The sequence below is a fragment of the Caretta caretta genome, chromosome 2 (genome assembly GCF_965140235.1).
Source record: "Caretta caretta isolate rCarCar2 chromosome 2, rCarCar1.hap1, whole genome shotgun sequence".
In the NCBI taxonomy this organism is placed as follows: Eukaryota; Metazoa; Chordata; order Testudines; family Cheloniidae; genus Caretta; species Caretta caretta.
Genome location: NC_134207.1, coordinates 36,262,600 through 36,281,274, shown reverse-complemented (window position 1 = coordinate 36,281,274; position 18,675 = coordinate 36,262,600). Strand labels below are relative to the sequence as shown.

Genomic DNA, 18,675 nt, shown 5'->3' with positions numbered 1-18,675 from the left:
TACCCATCACAATTATACAGGCAATATTGCTAAATACTGTAGAATTTGTTTTTTTCAGATACCAATGAGCAATACAGATATATTTTCCCATCTTCACTTATCATACGTTGTGGGCATTTATGTAGTTGCTGTATGCCAAATTAATATTTTTGCAGATTATTAGTAAAGATGGATTATCTAATAAATGACATCAAAATTACATAACTGAAGTTGTTAACTATAATACAATTCAGAATTTAGGAAACCAAGTTATCTTATCATAAGTATATTGAACAGAAAAGACCATTGTGTTCGTAAAGGGCATTAATGCTATGGTCCATAAATGTGAGGCACACAATCCCCAGGCAAATCGCAATCGTAGTTATTTTATATATAATCCATGTAAAAATATTAGGAAAAAATGAGTATCAGAAAATTTTTGACAAAACAGAGCAAATGCATAAAAGTGAAATACTGAAACGCAAACAATTTTTTTTGTTCTAGATTTTTAACTGTATTTGTTAGAAATATACATAGGTTGTGTATATATCTTAACAGATTTCTTGTATTGGATCTTTGCCTGGGTTTTGTAATTATGCCATCGCCAGGAGAAATATTACTTAGCTGGGTGTTGAGGCCAGTTTGTTTAATTTTGATGTCCTAAAGCAATTAACTCAGGATTGTAACTGATAGATATCTTTTTTTGAAATGGGGGGAACACCCAGAGTGCTCTTGGGTGTTGTTATATAATCAATAGTCATGAAGCTCTGGCTCTTTGAAGCACCACATATAGGTCTTATAGAAACTGTTTTCATGCTTGAGTTTGATCTCAGGCAGACTGCTCTCCTTGCTACTGTACAAACATCCACGCACACACAACAGTGCAGGGAGTGCTGAACAGAACCACTAGAATCCCTCCTCATCACTTCAAGCAAATACATCCTGCTCCAATCAAGTTTGCATGGGGGAGCATTCATTAGAAAATGGACATTTTGTTAACAAGTGTATCAGAAAAATACACAAGTTGTGATACTATGTTTTGGTACTGCACTGGGATGTTTGCAGCAGTAGTATAGTGTTGTATCACTATACTAGAGTACAATGGTAGTCTGTACTGTGATCATGCAATATCATGATGCAAACATGGCAGTAGATACTCAGAATGATGTTTCTTAGTTTATGGCACTCTAGAACTTCAGTAGCTGACAGAGTGTCTCATTAGATCTGTAAGGTTGAAGATTAATAATTTTTTTATTTTATGCTTATTTTTATGACTTTCTTGAACTTTCATATGTGGCAACACTTGAAGAATTATTTTTCTTGTTTTTTCCCTCTCCAAAGAAATACTTTATATACTGTTCTGTATTTAAAAACAAACCAACCAACCATAAATGTATCCTATCATGTGTCGTTGCAATATAACCCAAACTTTCAACCATTGAAGTTTCTGTTGTGAAATACTTTCTCTAAAGTATTATTGGCTGTGAACTATTATATAGGGGAAGAAAAAGAATAGTCCAAAACCTTTCACAGTTTATATTCTTTTGCATACCTAGCAGCAGGAATGTGAATGGGAAGGTAATTAAAGAATCAAAACAATAGTATTGAACATATTTCAGATGTTCTCCTTGTCTCCTATCGTCTTTATCTGTTCACACTAAATTCCTGGGGTGAAATCTTGGTTCCACTGAAGTCAGTGGCAAAACTCCCATTGACTTCAGAGGAGCCAGGATTTCATTCCTGGATCTGATTTCTTACTTTCTTGGTATTGCATTACTCCTGCTGGAAATGCTTATTTACTTTTGAATAATATACAACTTTGCCAGATATAGCAGGGAAGTGTCTGTTTCAAAGTCCCTCATAGAATTCATGAGTGTGATCAGCTCCTGACCATGCTGAGTAGTAGGGTAAAGTTCAGAGGAAGGAAAATTGCTATATTTTTGTACAGTTATAACCTTCCTTCTTGCTGCCAAAATTGTCCTGAGTTTGTCTCACATATAACTGTAAATAGCTAAATGCATACTTTGCACTACTATTGTTTTGAAAAAATATGAATGCGTAGGGCTGCATTTACCTGCATAGATCTGTGGGAATTGTGGTCTGTTTAGGACTGCTTGGGAAATGGGATTCATCTGCATAAGTTTGTCTCCCCACCTCAAGCTACTCTTCATTACCTGGCTAAACTGCGGGTGTGAACACTCTTCCCTCCATGTGGCTTGCTCATTTTCTGGTTCATCTTAGAGTTGAGCTAGCATATCTGACATTAAGGGGCTACACTGCTACTGTCAGAGAATCATAAAAGATTAGAGTTGGAAGAGACCTAAGGAGGTCATCTAGTCCAACCCCCTGCTCAAACCAGGACCAACCCCAACTAAACCATCCCAGCCAGGGCATTGTCAAGCCAGGCCTTAAAAACCTCTGAGGATGGAGATTCCGCCACCTCCCTAGGTAACCGATTCCAGTGCTTCACCACCCTCCTAGTGAAATAGTTTTTCCTAATAGCCAACCTAGACTGTCCCAGTGCAATTTGAGACTACTGCTTCTTGTTCTGTCATCTGCCACCTCTGAGCTCCATCCTCTTTGGTACCTCCCTTCAGGTAGTTGAAGGCTGAAATCCCCCCCTCACTCTTCTTTTCTGCAGATTAAATAAGCCCAGTTCCCTCAGCCTCTCCTCATAAATCATGTGCCCCTAATCATTTTTGTTGCCCTCCGCTGGACTCTCCAATTTGTCCACATCCTTTCTGTCACTGTATAAGACAAGTTGACTTACTGATTGGAAGGAAAACATGAATTGGAATGGCTGAGAGGTTAAAAAAAATCATATGAAATACAATGTATTAAGAACATAAGAACGTCCATACTGTGTCAAACCAATGGTCCATCTAGCCTAGATCCTGGTGCCAGATGCTTCAGTGGGAGTGAAAAGAACAGGGCAATTTATCGAGTGATCCATCCCATGTCATGCAGTCCAGCTTCTAGCAGTCAGAGGTTTAGAGACCCCCCAGAGCATGAGATGACCATATATTTTGAAACATAAAAAGTAGGATTTAAGTGGTTCCAAGTAATAGCAGACAGAACAAAGTAAGTTACCAAACAAAATAAAACAAAACATGCAAGTCTAAGCCTAATACATTAAGAAACTGATTATAGATAAAATCTCACCCACAGAGATGTTCCAATAAGCTTCTTTCACAGACTGGACTCCTTCCTAGTCTGGGTCCAGCAATCAATGGTCTCAAGTTGCAGTGGGGGAGGTTTAGGTTTGATATTAGGAAAAACTTTTTCACTAGGAGAGTGGTAAGCACTGGAATGCATTACCTAGGGAGGTGGTGGAATCTCCTTCCTTCAAAGTTTTTAAGGTCAGGCTTGACAAAGCCCTGGCTGGGATGATTTAGTTGGGGATTGGTCCTGCTTTGAGCAGGGGGTTGGCCTAGATGACCTCCTGAGGTCCTTTCCAACCCTGATATTCTATTATTCTATGATTCTATGAATCACTCACTGCCCCATAGTTACTGTCCTTTGTTAGAGTTTCTTTCAGGCATCTCTTGGGGGTGGAGAGGCCATCTCTTGAGCCAGCTGAAGACAAAATGGAGGGGTTTCCTGGGCCTTTTATATTCTTTCTCTTGTGGACGGAAACCCCTTTGTTCTCCTGTGCAAAATCACAGCAACAAGATGGAGTTTGTAGCCACCTGGGCAAGTCCCATGTCCATGAATGATTCAGCTTTTTGCAGGCCGACACCATTGTTTACATGTTAGTTTGAACGTTCCCAGAAGAGCTCAAATGTGGATTGGCATCTCTCAAAGTCCATTGTCAGTTAAGTGTTTCTTGACTGGGCACTTACTGAGAATAGTCCTTTCTCAAGAAGCTGACCAAATGCTTCACTAAGGCTACTTAGAATCAAACACAAGTACATAGGCAATATTCATAACTTCAAATACAAAAATGATACACACATACAGACAGCATAATCATAACAAGCAAACTACAATCTTTCCATAGATATCCCACTTGACCTCCTCTGTACAAGACCTGGTGCAACCATAGGATCCTGGTTACAACAATGATCTATACAGTCATAGTTCACGTCAAAAACATTGCACCTCCCTTGACACATTTCCACACCCCCTTTGGGAGGACTGCCCCATAGTTTGAGAACTGATGTTCTAGAGCAGGGGTGGGCAAACTTTTTGGCCCGAGGGCCACACTGGGGTGGCAAAACTGTATGGAGGGCTGGGTAGGGAAGGCTGTGCCTCCCCAGACAGCCTGGCCCCACCCCCTTCCACCCCCCCCACTTCCCGTCCCCTGACTGCCTCCCTCTGAACTCCCGACCCATCCAACCTCCCCTGCGCCTTGTCCCCTAACCGCCCCTTCCCGGGATTCCCCGCCTCTAACTGCCCCCCTGGGACCCCACCCCCATCCACCCCCCCTGCTTCCAGTTCCCTGACCCCTATCCACACCCCCTCCCCCTGACAGGCCCCCCGGGACCCCATGCCTATCCAATGCCCCCTGTTCCCTGTCCCCTGACTGCCCCCCCGGCAGAACCTCCGCCCCATCCAACCGCCCCCTGTCCCCTGACTGCCACCTGGGAACCCCCACCCTTTATCCAACCCCAGGCCCTGGCCCCTTACCATGCCGCTCAGAGCAGCATTTCTGGCAGCCGCTCCACCCGGCCAGAGCTAGACATGCTGCTGCTCTGCTTGGCAGGAGCGTGCTACCCCACTGCCCAGAGCACTGCCCACGTGGCTGCAGGGGAGGGGGGACAGCAGGGGAGGAGCCGGGGGCTGGCTAGCCTTCCCGACTGGGAGCTCAAGAGGCAGGCAGGACTGTCCCACAGGCTGTAGTTTGCGCACTTCTGTTCTAGAGCATATCTTTTAGAAAAACATCCAAATGTAAAGTTAAAAATGGTCAGTGATGGAGAATCCCCCTCAACCTTTGGTAAATTGTTCCAGTGATTAATTACTCTCACCGTTAATAACTTAAGCCTTATTTCCAGTCTGAATTTGTCTAGCTTCCACCTCCAGCCATTGGGTCATGTTGTACCTTTCTCTGCCAGACCGAAGAGCTGATTATTGGTTTTCCATGTAGATACTTATAGACTGTAATCAAGTCACCTCTTTACCTTCTCTTTGTTAAGCTAAATAGATTGAGCTCTTTGAGTCTATCACTATAAATCATGTTTTCTAAACGTTTAGTAATTCTCACCGCTCTTCTCTGAACCATCTTCAATTTATCAACATCCTAACTGAATTGTGGGCACAAGAACAGGACACAATATTCCAGCAGCAAACACATTAGTGCCAAATGCAAATATAAAATAACTTTTCTATTCCTACTCGAGATTCCCCTGTTTATATATCCCAAGATTGCATTAGCTCTTTTGGCTACAGCATCACACTGGGATCCCATGTTTAGCTGCTTATCCAGCATGACCCCCAAATCTTATTCAGAGTAACTGCTTTCCAGGATAGAGTCCCCCATCCTGTAAGTATGGACTACGTTCTTTGTTCCTAAATATATAGTTTTACATTTAGCCATATTAAAATGCATATTTAAAGACTTCACCCAAAATCTACAAAACACCTCTCAAGACCACTTCCCCAGAACTGTCATCTTTCACTTCCTGAATCAGAGGTAAATAAAATATACTTAAGTATGCCTGGTAGAATCTCTCACCTTCTAAAACACTTCCCACATCTCGTTCAACCCAGACTGTAAGTGATGTAGATGAGAGTTCTGAGGACAGAAAACTTCCTAAGAGAATGTAAAATAATATACTCTTTGCTCTATTCCATGAAGCTAAGACAAGAACATCATAGTACTGTGGTTTTCTCCTTGGAGCTACTGGCAGCCCTAAGGAATATAAGAATGCTTGTGTCATGGATCCACACTGAGAGCTTATGTACAGCTTTTATACAGACTCTCAGAGAGTATACCTCTTTAGTGCAAGGCCTAAGGCCTTCACTTTTTGTAGTGGATCCACTACACCCATGGTGGCAGAACTACCTGCCACTCTGGCCCAAAATGTCCAGGATGCCATCTCTCTCTCTGCTCTGGGAAGCAGAGTTTTTACAACAGTTTTCTGACACCTTAGTCATTTATGTCAAGATCTAGTCATATTATTTTCACATATTTTGCCTCCCTCAGCTGCCAGGTGTTACAAGTTAATGTCTGGTTCCTGATCTTCATTGTATGTCTGAGGGTAACTCCATTCATATGTTGACAGTTCTTGGTAGTTTGTTCATACTTACCTAGACATGCCTACATGACCAACATCCATCTCTTATTCCTCTGCCCCAAAGAAGAAATTAACCCAATCAGTCCTAGTAGAACACAATACAAAAGTGAGTAGGGAAACCAAGTCATATATATTTTTCATAAAATGCAGTAATTTTGACATTCTTCACTGTTAGTGATACAGAAGGAACATCTTCCTAGCTGACACCACAGACAAGACTCTCTTACCACTTTCAAGTCTAATGACAATGTAAATGTTCCCTGAAAAATTAATACTCAGAACTGAAAAACAAAATACCAACAAAGCACCAAAGAAGACATAGACTTTTTTCTGCCTGGATGTAGTCTGAATCCTTAGCGCTCAACCACTGAAATGTGATTTATTTTATTACAACTTGAACATGAGTCTACAATGTGATGCTGTTGCAAAAAAAGCAAATGCCAGTTTAGGTTGCATTAACAGAGGAATGGCATGCAAGTCACAGGAGGTAATAGTCCACTCTACTTGGGGCTGGTTAGGCCTTAGCTGGAATACTGTGTCCAATTTTGGTCACCGCTGTATAAAAAAGATGTAAGAAACTGGAAAGGATCAACGAAAATGATCAAAGGGATGGAATGGAAGCCATATGAGCATAGGCTGCAGGAACTGAGTATGTTTAGTTTGGAAAAGAAGAAATTAAGGGGGGACATGATCATGATCTTCAAATACTTGAAAGGCTGCCATAAGAAAGATGGAGAAAAGTTGTTCTCTCTTGCCACAGAAGGCAAGACAAGAGGCAACGGGTTCAAACTACAGCATAGCAGATTTAAATTAAATCTCAGGAAAAACTTCCTAAGTGTAAGAACAGTAGGACAATGAAACAGACTGCATACAGAGGTTGTGGAAGCTCCTTCACTGTAGGTTTTCAAAAGGAGGCTGGAATTAGGGTGCCCAGATAGCAAGTATGAAAAGTTGGGACAGAGTGTGGGGGGTAATAGGCACCAATATAAGAAAAATCCCCAAATATCAGGACTGCCCCTATAAAATCGGGACATCTGGTCACCATAGGCTGGATAGCCATCTGTCTTGGCTGGTTTAGACACAACAAATCCTGCATCTTGGCAGAGGAATGGACTAGATGATGCTTGCGATCCCTCCTATGGTTCTATGATTCTATGATTAATCCTTTAAAACATTAATTATTATAAAAGACATGTTTATATATCTTAATTAAAGGCCAATATTCCTTCTTTGATTTACTGAATTTTAATAGACACACTGGAATGTAGTCTTGATGACAGAGTTAAACAATAATTAAATTTGATGACCTTAGTCTCTAAGGTGCCACAAGTTCTCCTCATTCTTTTTGCTGATACAGACTAACACGGCTACCACTTTTAAACCTTTAAATATTGTATTCTCCTTAATCTAATACCATGTTTTAATAGTATAAAGCACAACCATCTAATAAATGAACAATGCACAATTAATTTCATTATCCTTCCAAGTTACTATGTACATTTTATTGATCATGTTTTAACAGCAGTTTATTATATGGGTTGGAGAAAGCCAGTAATCTGCTTGACTTCCTCAGAAGGAGGACTGTCAAGATGATGACTGTGATGTGGCAAGTGAGGAAAAAGACATTTTAATTTATGTAATGATGCCCTGAAGAAAATCAGAAACACATTCCGGTGTATCTATCTATTGCAAATAGTTAGAAGTTATCAGTGACCGTAAAATTAGAATGCCTAACATTTAATGATAGAGCCAACTAGTAATTGCTTGGTAGGAGGAGATAGACTGTGTAATAAACATCCCCACCGCTAAATTGAGAGCATGAACCACTCAGATGTATGCTGGCCATCACCCTGAGAAATCTGCATGTGTGTTTTAGTCTCATCCTCCACTGTAAGTTATTTTAATTGTTAATTTTCTGTTAGGGCCCTGTCCTGCAATTTACTGCACCCAAGCATAGCCCCATTGAAACTCATCACCCTGCACTTTAAGCAGGGAGGGGTTTGTCTGGCTGGCCAGGAGAAGAAGGCAATGCTTTCTGGCTTGGGGAGGAGGGGAGATGTAAAACTGCTGGAAGAGCAGTCAGCATGGTGGATGACTCACCACCTAAGAGGGGTTTAAAAAGGTCAGTCTGGGCCTGGCCCCTCCCCTCATCACTTGGAGCAGGCTGGGCAGCACTCACCTTCCCTCCCTAATTAGATCACAAATATTCCAGGTGTTTAGCTATATCTGCTGTGGACATTACGGTAGCCACTGCACTAAGGGGGGCTGGGAAGGAATTTTTCCATTACCACCGTATTGGCCAGGTGCAGTAGGGGATTTTTTGCCTTTCTCGCAGCAGGTTCAGGTGGGCTCTGTTCATGCATAGCATTACGGGTGGTAGGCCATATGTCACAACTCCTTATTTAAGTGTATAGTGGATGTTCAGTGCAGGTAATCCATAAATTAAGGCACAAAAGAACGGAAACATGGCTTGGAAAAGGAATTAAGGAGAGGTGCTTGGTAATTGAACAAGCTAGGGGCAGTTGGGGACTCCTATGATTGGTACAGCAGGGAGCCAACCCCCCATCATTATAGTCCACCTTAACCTCTCCTACAAGGGGGGATGGTCGGTAAGCTCCTGGCAAGGGAATTGCTGGAGGGACCTGGATAAATAGGAGCTGTGGAAGCTCTCCTCCCCCCGAAAATTGGCTGGAATTGGTAAGGTCCTGGCAGTGAATCTGCTGGAGGGACATACATTTTGTACCTGCACTGTACACATTTTATCCACTGGGTTAGTCCCAAACGTCTGTCTAATAATGAAGTTTAAACCCATATCTAATGTCTCCTGTCATTCTTTCAGCATAGCCAGACAATGGTAGGGCTCTGCATGGATGCAGCAATTGTAATTTTCAGGATTGGGGTCTTAGATTCTAAGCTCTTTTGGATGATGACTATGCATTCATATGTGTTTAGAAAGTAGTGAGCACAAAGATCTCATGCATTATTTCAGCTAACCTCATATAGCTGAGGAGCATCTACTTTTTAAAGCTTACGTTGTGGCTGATAGCATATTGTATCCATGTCCTTTATCAGAATGGGAACCTGGCAAATATTTGTGTAAAATATCCTATGGTACTGCAAGGGCCTCCTTCAATGGATGTCTGTCTGATTAATGCCCAATCACTTATTATTAGAAACATAACAAGTGAGAAATACATATGTTTAGAAAAAAAAACAGTTCCAAAGGTATTTATTTTTCTGTATTTCTGATCAAATTGGCCTGCATGTCTAGGGTGGGCTTTTGCAATGTTAGTGCACACTATGTTTTTACTGATATGGGAACATGATTTTGAAACTCTGCAAAATCTATTTCATGTCACTTTCTAATGGGATAGCAGCCTGCAGTATACTCCATCTTGATAAGAATAAGATATAATGATGTGGCATTCTCTTGGCAGGCAAACCAAGTCCTGTGAGGTGAAAGACAGTTTAGTTTTTATGCAGGCTTAGTCATGAGTCTCTCCTGAGACTTGCAAATCATGCTGCATTGCACTGTATTATATGTAGTAAGTTTGTGATGTGGGTTATTGCCTGTTACAAAGTAAGGTAAAACTGCCAAAATGAGATTCCTGAGATGAAAGACTCGTGCCTGATGTATGACTTTGTCCATGCTTCCGAACAGTGTTACTGGAAAAAAAAAATCACCTTGATAAGACTGGTACTGAACTGGAAAAAATCGAGTTTTATCCACTCTGGCCTTCAGAAATTGAAATAGACATCTGAACAGTTAGTGCTCTGGTCTGAGTGAAAACACAGGCACTCACTGGAAAGATCTTGTAGCAAAAAAGCATAAAGGGATGTTTGCCTAAACTGATTCTGGAGGGCATGACCATATTTAATGCTATTTTTCCTTTTTTTTCTCAACGTTATCCATAAATCAACCCGACTGTTATGTAACAACAGTTATTGCTATCTTGCTTATCCTTTATGCCTCTAAAATCAAACCTAGGAATTATTCTGCATTTTTTGTTCTTTTTTCCAGAGAAAAATATTAAAATTCAAAACATGTACCACAGCAAGTATTTAATTATTCATTGCCAGCCACATCTCTTTTTTCTCTTTTTCTATCTTTATTTTATTCATCTGTGAAGTTGCTGTATGATGTTTCAGACTGTACTCAAACAGTTTTTTAGTATTTTAATTTTTATAAGAGAGTGTAAAACTTCGAAAGAGTAGAATCAGTTAAAGTTACCCTTGCCTATTTATGGTAGAACTAAGGAAGATTTATTAGAAACAATTTATTCACAAAGTTAATTTCTTTAAATGTTTTTTACTGACCATTTATTCTTCAAATGTGATCATTAGTAATTTGTAAAGGATCTGTGAGCATATTAGACTTCAGGTGTTTATTAGTGTATTTAATACATCACTTCTGTGCATTTTTATACTAGTTTAACCAAATGTTCATAAATACCATTTTTGGTTGTCATGCTGCCATACAATCAAGCCAATTTTTTTTTTAGACTTAGCCTGACAGTGTCAACATGTGTTCACCATGGTCATTGTGGCAGCATAACATATTTGTTCATGTTGCTGACTGATCACCCTCCTCCAGTCAAGAAAATTCCAGGATTGTCAGTCTCTCTCTGTGTCACTTTCAAGCCTAGAATGTCTGTTCAGTCAGTCTTTTCTCAAGACTAAACATGCCCATTTTTTAACCTTTCCTCGTAGGTTGGGTTTTCTAAACCTTTTATCACTTTTATTTCGATCCTCTTTCCAACTTGTCCACATCCTTCCTAAAACTTGGCCACCCAGAACTGGACACAGTACTTAACTGAGGACTCACCATTGCTGAGTAGAGTGGGACAGTTACCTCCCTTGTCTTATGTAACACTCCTGTTAGTAAACCCCAGGATGATATTAGCCTTCCTTGTAACTGAGTCACATTGTTGGCTTATTTTCAGTTTGTGATTTACTATAACCCCTGGAGCCTTTTCAGCAGTACAATTGCCTAGGCAGTTATTCCCTCTTTTGTATTTGTGCATGTGATTTTTCCTTCTTAAATACTGTATTTTGCACTTGTCTTTATTGATTTTCATCTTGCTGATTTTAGACAATTCTCCAATATGTCATAACCCATACATAACCTCGAAATGGGGTAAGATGATTACAAGCATCCTGTCTTATTCTTTGTCAGCAATTACTGAAGTCAGCTCTTCAGCATGCGAAAGTACAGTAAAACCTCAGAGTTATGATCACCTTGGAAATGGAGGTTGCTCATAATTAGTAGCAGAAGAAAATGCTACTTTTAACCATCTTAATTTAAATGAAAGAAGCACAAATCTTTTTTGTCAAATCTTTTTTCTTATTTCACTTTTAGTACTGTGTTACCACGATACTGTAGTTTATTTGCTTTTTTATTTTTTGTCTCTGCTGCTGTCCGATTGGATACTTCTGGTTCCAAATGAGGTGTGTGGTTGGCTGATCGGTTTGTAACTCAGCTGTTCATAACTCTGAAGTTCTACTGTAAATTATCTTCTCTAAACAGACTATCTGTGAGGATTCTCAGTCCTGAATCTTAGCACCTTACCTAAGACCAGTGGTTCTTCTTTAGTTCTTAAAGAAGTTTTACTCCTGCTGCAGACAGCAGGAGCGGGGAGAGAATGAGACATGGCCCTACTGTTGCACATCATCCCCTGCTGGGCATCAGTGCTTCCTTCTGAACATTCCAGTGGGTTTCTTCTTGACTGGGAGTCAGCAAAGGACCTTCCTGTCACTGTGCCTCTGCATTGCTCCAGCTCTTCCATACATTCTCTAGTATCCTTTGCAAATGACTCCCTAGATTCCAGCCAGTCTGGTCAGTTGCCTAAATTGTCAAGAGCATTTTGTGGCACTTCAACATTTGTGTCTTGGTGCTTCAGCTTCCACCTCAGCATTTTGGTGCTTGCTCAACTATTTGCTTTTCCTCTGTGCATCTGCACCTGCCCAGATGTTTCAGTACTAGCCTCCATGCTTTTGCATCTTCTTGAATTGTTTAAAAATGCAATTTCCTGTTAGTGTGTCAATGTACCCGTTTATTTTTATCAACCTACTAGCACCTAAGTTATGGTTTTCCAGCACCTTGTGTTTAGTAGGCTTCTTGGAACATTGACTCCTACTACATATTCTTGGTGTGAAATATTTTTGTTGTTCATTTCCACCACCCAACTTTTCCTTTTAATATATGTCAAGAAAGAAAGAAATAAACTTTGAATCATGTTAGTGCAGCAGAACTGTGTCTAAGATGGACAGCCATGTTCTGTGTGTCCTCTGTCTTTGAATTGACCATGGTGTGTAGGGTCAGCAAGTTTGCTTGCAGATGTCCACCAATGTGAGCAGCGTTTTCATACCCACTTTGAAGAACACCTTGGATATTCATGTAAGTCTAGTGTAAGGTATTACTTATACTGATGCAGACCACACTCTCTTCTCATAAGACCAGGTGGGCAACTTGCTTATTGAAGTACCAGGTGGAGTAACACGCTCAGCTACAGGTGCCGTGAAGCATTTGGCTTCTCAATAGTAGGGCCCCAGCTCATTGGATAAGACAGAGATATTCCCCTGTTGAAGGCCTTGAATCCACAGTTTTGTACTGAGGATGAAGGATTTCCTTTCCTACCACCCATGTGCTCAAAGTAGAGAGGAGGAAGAGGAGGATTCTGGTCAGTGCCTGCTCCTAGTTCTCTGTGAGCCTGCAGTGATGGCCACAGTAAGGCATTGTTCTCTCCCTGTCTCTACAGGGATGTCTCTCAGAAAAGAGAGTGCTCTTTGCACCAAGACTAATGATTGTGTCTTAAAAGTTGGTGATCTTGGGATAGGAAATTCAGGACTTCATGTCAGTGCTTCTTATGCCAAAGACTGCAGCATAGCCAGTTTCCAAAGGTCTGGTGACACACTATGCCTCCCCATCCAGATGACACTTCCAGATGGTTTGGAGGGGGCAGGCTGAGGATTAGATGACCAGAGCTGCTGCTTGGGACTGATGGTCTGGGGCAGTGGTTCTCAATCACAGGTATGTGGACCCCTGGAGGTATGCAAAGGTCTTCCAGCAGATACATCAACTCATCTAGATATCTGCCTAGTTTTACAATAGGCTACATAAAAAGCACTAGCGACGTCGGTACAACTAAAGTGTCTTACAATGACTTGTTTGTACTGCTCTATATACTATACACTGAAATGTAAGTACAATATTCATATTCCAATTGATTCATTTTATAATGATATGGTAAAAATGAGAAAGTAAGCTATTTTTCAGTAATAGTGTGTGTGACACTTTTGTATTTTTATGCCTGATTTTGTAAGCAAGTAGTTTTTAAGTGAGACGAAACTTGGGGGTACACACAACAAATCAGACTCCTGAAAGGGGTATAGTAGTTTGAAAAGATTGAGAGCCACTGGTCTGCAGGACTCATCTGATACTAAATTCACGTTTTCTGTGCGAAACACCAACATAGCAATGGCAAAGAGGATGTTTCTACTTTTCTCCAGTTTTTGCAGAAGCCATCCAAGGCAGCTGATATTGAGTTAAATTTTGTACAGGAAGGTACAAAAGGCTACAGTCAAGAGATACCTGGGCAAGGAATCCCTGACCAAGTAGAGTTGCCATGTCCTTCCAGCCTATTTTTGACCAGCTGCTTCTAAGTTGATAAAGAAAATGTATAACTACTTCAAAGACCATGCCAATTCCTCCCACACTTCACATTAGAAGTACGAAGTGGAGGTAGCTATGGCTAGAGGGAAGGCCAGCCAGAGCTAAAGTTCTCTGCCCAGAATCCTCATCTTGCAGTACTCGGAATCATTTGAATGAAAGATTTACTTTTTTGTCATTGTAACTCTTCACATTGTGAACTACAAACTTTAATGGCAGTCAGATTGTAGTTTTGGAAGAAATCTTTCATCCTGATAATTGATTCTCTTTCCAAAGAGAAATGTCAGGACCTAGATCTGGGCTGCATTAGAATCAGGAAGATTTTAGAAGGCTTGGATGCTTCTTGGATTCTTCTCCCTTTTTGGAAGCTGTGTTCATTAGATTCCAGTCATATAATTTGTAAAAGATTTCCACACAGTCTTTGGACCAACTTTTAAAAACAATATTATTAGATTAGCACACCTACTTTGGTAGGGCTACTCTTTCATTTCTCTTTAACTAGAAATACCATTATATACTAGTGGATATTGCTTATTAGCCTCTTAGATTTGCTATCTATGGATGGATGTTATGAAAGTGAAAACTGGGTTATTGGTCTGTAACTGGAATTTTCAGAACTTGTCTCCTTTATAGTTATATATTTGCTTCCAGCATCTCTGTTTGTATGAGAGTCTTCATTCTTCTCTTAAGTGGAAGCTACCTGAGAAATGGAAGATGGTTCGTTGGACTTTGGATTTATAGTGAATGCTTTGTTTCCATGTTACACATAGAGCCTTAACAATCAACATTTTAAAAAACACCTTATTTTTTATCATCTTCTGAAGTCCCACATAGCCATGCTATGCATGATCCAATTATATGGAGTAATCTGTGGAAGAAACAAACTGAAAACTTTCATTACAGGAAAGTAACCTAGTTTTCTCAAAATATTAATAACTTTTCCTTGAAAATGTTTAAGTATTTTACCCAGTTTTGATACTTCAGATTTAAAAGTTGTTAATTATTTCAATACTTCCAGGCAATATTTTTATGGATGCTCTATCCACAAGCCATCTGACCTTCATGTTTCTGTTGTGTGATGTAAATTATTCCCTCTTTGTTTTATTGTTTCATATTTGTATTTTTGTTTCTGTCATGCTTTCAGTCATTGTCTCACGCTACCTGGCTCTCGATATACTCAGTCTTTTGACCACCACCACAGAGATGCCAGGTATATATTTTCCTCTGTGTGATACTATGTGAATAACTGCATGTACCTGTGTGTACCAACATTGTATAGTGGTAGAAGATAAAATTCCAGAGAACTGTGCTTAGTACCAAAATAAATAATGTATTTTTAGAAAAATTTGATGTCTGGATTATTAGTTGGTAGACAATTGGATAGGATAATATTTTTATAAGATGTATTTTTTTTTTACATTTTTCAGGCCCAAAAGTCTGAAAATTGGTACCACATAAAAATGAAACTACATTTTTATAGTTGCAGTTGTCTCTCTCCAATAAAGTTAGTAAAGACAACTATTTAAAATCAATCAACATAAACACTAAACAGAAATATATCTGCCACATATAGTATTTAAACTGTATAAGCCTTTTCGCTCTAGGGTTACAACAGACAAATCCTAAGTGTGATAATTATATTTTTATATTCTTACCTGCATGTTAATTTATTTTACATATTTTTATTTCCAGTAATTTTTCTAAGTTGACCAGTGCTCTGTTTCTTATTTCAGTTTGTATATGCTGAGTTCTATTTTTGATGATTACCTCATTTGCTGAAAGTTTCCTGCTTTTCACGTTTGTTTGTCTTCATCTCATTTTTGTGTTGCTTTTCATTGTGTTCACCCTTTATGTTTTGGCAGCAAGGATCACACAATGTATCCTCTCTTTTGCGAAGATGCAATCAGGTTACTCCGTTCCCATAAGATGTGTCGTACTTATTCTGAGGGTGCTTACTATGATCTTGAGAGGTATAATTGGTGTGCAGTATATTATTTATTCTCCCATTTATACTTAGGTAGACAGTAATCCATTCAGGTTCAGAACTAAACAATGTATATTTTTTAGCAGTACATTTATACATTAAAGATACTGTACAATATACTGTGATTATTTGCAAATATATTAATCTAAGATTTATTACCTAGAAGTATATTTATATCTTTAAATACTAAGAAAAACGGAACAGTTTCCTAAAAGAAACAGTCATATTTAGAAAACAGAGTATATTAATAAATATAAGGGGTTTTTAATAGCTCATAATTTTTGGCTGGGATTTTTAAAAGTGCTCACTGCTGTCCGAACTCTGCTTCTATTGGAGACAAAGGTTAAATTCTTGAAAATCCTTTGATTGAAAAATTCTGACAGAGATTCTTTTTAATACTTGTAAAGTATGTATTTATTATTCATTCATTTTAGTTATAGGTATTTCTAAAGTTCTCATTCAATAGTTTCTGAGTACCTCACATGCATTAATTAATTTAGTTTCACAACACCCATCTGTAGTAGGGAACATTATTCACTCTGTTTTATAGATGGCAAAGATGAGGCAGAAAGAAGTTTAGCCCATAGTAGCTAATTTATTATTTAGCAATATCAGGGAATATAAAATATTCCATGTGGAATATAGTTACATCTAAGGCTTGTCTACATGGGGAAGTAGCCCAGCATAGCTAGTGTATTTGGAAGTGGATTAAGCTAAACTGCAAAAAAGGCACTCTATGCAGAATAAGAGTGTTGACATGGGGATTTTCTGGAGAATAACTATTACACTTTAAATTCACATAGCATATTTTGCACTACCTTGTAGTAAGTAACAATAAGTGCTAGTATGGTGCTGCATTTGGAACAGATTATTAGCATACAGTTCTTTCAGCAAAACACTAAATGTAAGAAAAATGTCTGAATGGTTTTGTGGGAATGCTACAATATGAAGATATCACTCCAATATGCTATGAAATTATTAAGGCCAGATTCTAATCTCATTTCGTATACTTAATAGTAGATATTGCCATTTCTTTAAAGGAGGAGCTGATATGTAGCTCTTCTGCATTTGTCCATTGCAGGAACTGAAAAATTCCTCCTACATTCATTCATGGTTGCCATCTTGATCTCACTCAATCAGAAGGACAAATCCTCATAGCATTTTTAAAGCTTTGTTTTGTATTAAAACAGCATAAAATCCCTTTAGTATCTGTAGAACTGGATTAAGAGATAAAAACAAAAATAAAATGGTAGCCAGAATTTTTACATTCCCACAGAACTCTTCAAATCCTAAAGGTACCTTGTTCAAAAATTCCTTCTCATACATTTCCTTGGCATGACAATTCCTCTGAGGACTCTTCCATGTCAGGACAGCTTGACAAGCTCTGCCTGGCTGCCTGATGATGTAAAGTTTAATTGGCCGGTGATAGGGCAATAATTGGGGAGAACTCTGAATTACTGCAGAGAATTCTTTCCCAGGTATCTGGCTGGTGGGTCTTGCCCACATGCTCAGGATCTAACTGATCACCATTTTTGGGGTTGGGAAGGAATTTCCCCCAGATCAGATTGCAGAGACCCTGGGGGTGGGGTTGGGGGTGGTTTGCCTTCCTCTGCAGCATGGGGCATGGGTCACTTGCAGGTTTAAAATAGTGGAAAAGGTGGATTATCTGTAACTTTAAGTCTTTAAATCATGATTTGAGGATTTCAGTAAGTCATCCAGAGGTTATGGCTCTATTACAGGAGTGGGTGGGAGAGGTTCTGTGGCCTGAAATGTGCAGGAGGTCAGACTAGATGATCATGATGGTTCCTTCTGGCTTTAAAGTCTGTGAGTTATGAGACTGAACACCCGTAAATGCTGTTACCTAGGAAGCTACCTACAGTAGAGTTTGGCTATTCTAAACTGAATGATTAACAAATCATCACCATAGATTTTTTTTGTTTTTGTGGCTTGTGCCACCTTCCCTGAGTGAATTAACAGTAGGTTAATTCTGCCATAACTGTGCAGACACACTTCTCAAGGCAGTGCTGCATGTGTTCATGTCACACTCCCTGTCAGTCCCGGCCCTGACTGGGGAAGCTGATGATCCAACCAGTGGACAAAATTCAGTGATTAATCCTGGTCACGTGCCACCTAAGGCACATTGCACACATGCTAAGAAGAAACTTTCCTAACACTTTCTATTACAAGACTCTGTTTTCAGCTGGTTATAACTTTGCCAAACCTCAATCGTTTGGGCTAAAACTTTCCATGATTGTTAGCCTCAGGCAGATTATATTATTATTACTATTATTTAAGTTTAAGATACAATGGTTCATTTGTCTCCAAAAACACTGCCCTAAATATGGACCTGCCAGGGCTGCAAGCCTACTCCTGCTGGCTACCTCCAGCTACTGTGGTATGAACAACTGGAACTGAGAGCAGGGAGACTGTCCCTTTCTGTCACCACAATGCACCACAGTATGAACTCTGTCTCCTCTGGGGATGCCAGTCTTCCATCACCCACTTTAACTGGATTACTTCACCACTTTACCAACCTATGGTCTCCAAACCAAACCAATTACTACACCCAGCATTCACAACTCCTTGTGTAGGTGCAGGGTGAGGGAGGTAATCTGGTAAAGGGCTGTGTGCAGAAGTTATGGTGTCTGGTCTGTGGTGTATAGTGGTTGTGATAATGATAAGACTTGCACTTGTAGGTGCAAGAGCATAAGATATGTATTGTTAAGTTGCTTAAATTTTCACAGTTAGGTTTGTATATTAGCTGTTGTTGGTGGGTGTATGAGTCAAAGCAAGTAGAGCAGGTCATT

The 18,675-nt window shown here is 39.7% G+C and overlaps 1 protein-coding gene across 50 annotated transcripts in view; it reads left to right on the top strand.

The window, feature by feature from the left end:
* Positions 1-18,675, top strand: part of RIMS2 (regulating synaptic membrane exocytosis 2) — a 737,322-nt gene that overhangs the window by 510,030 nt on the left and 208,617 nt on the right. The gene's annotated exons all lie outside the window — the stretch shown is intronic.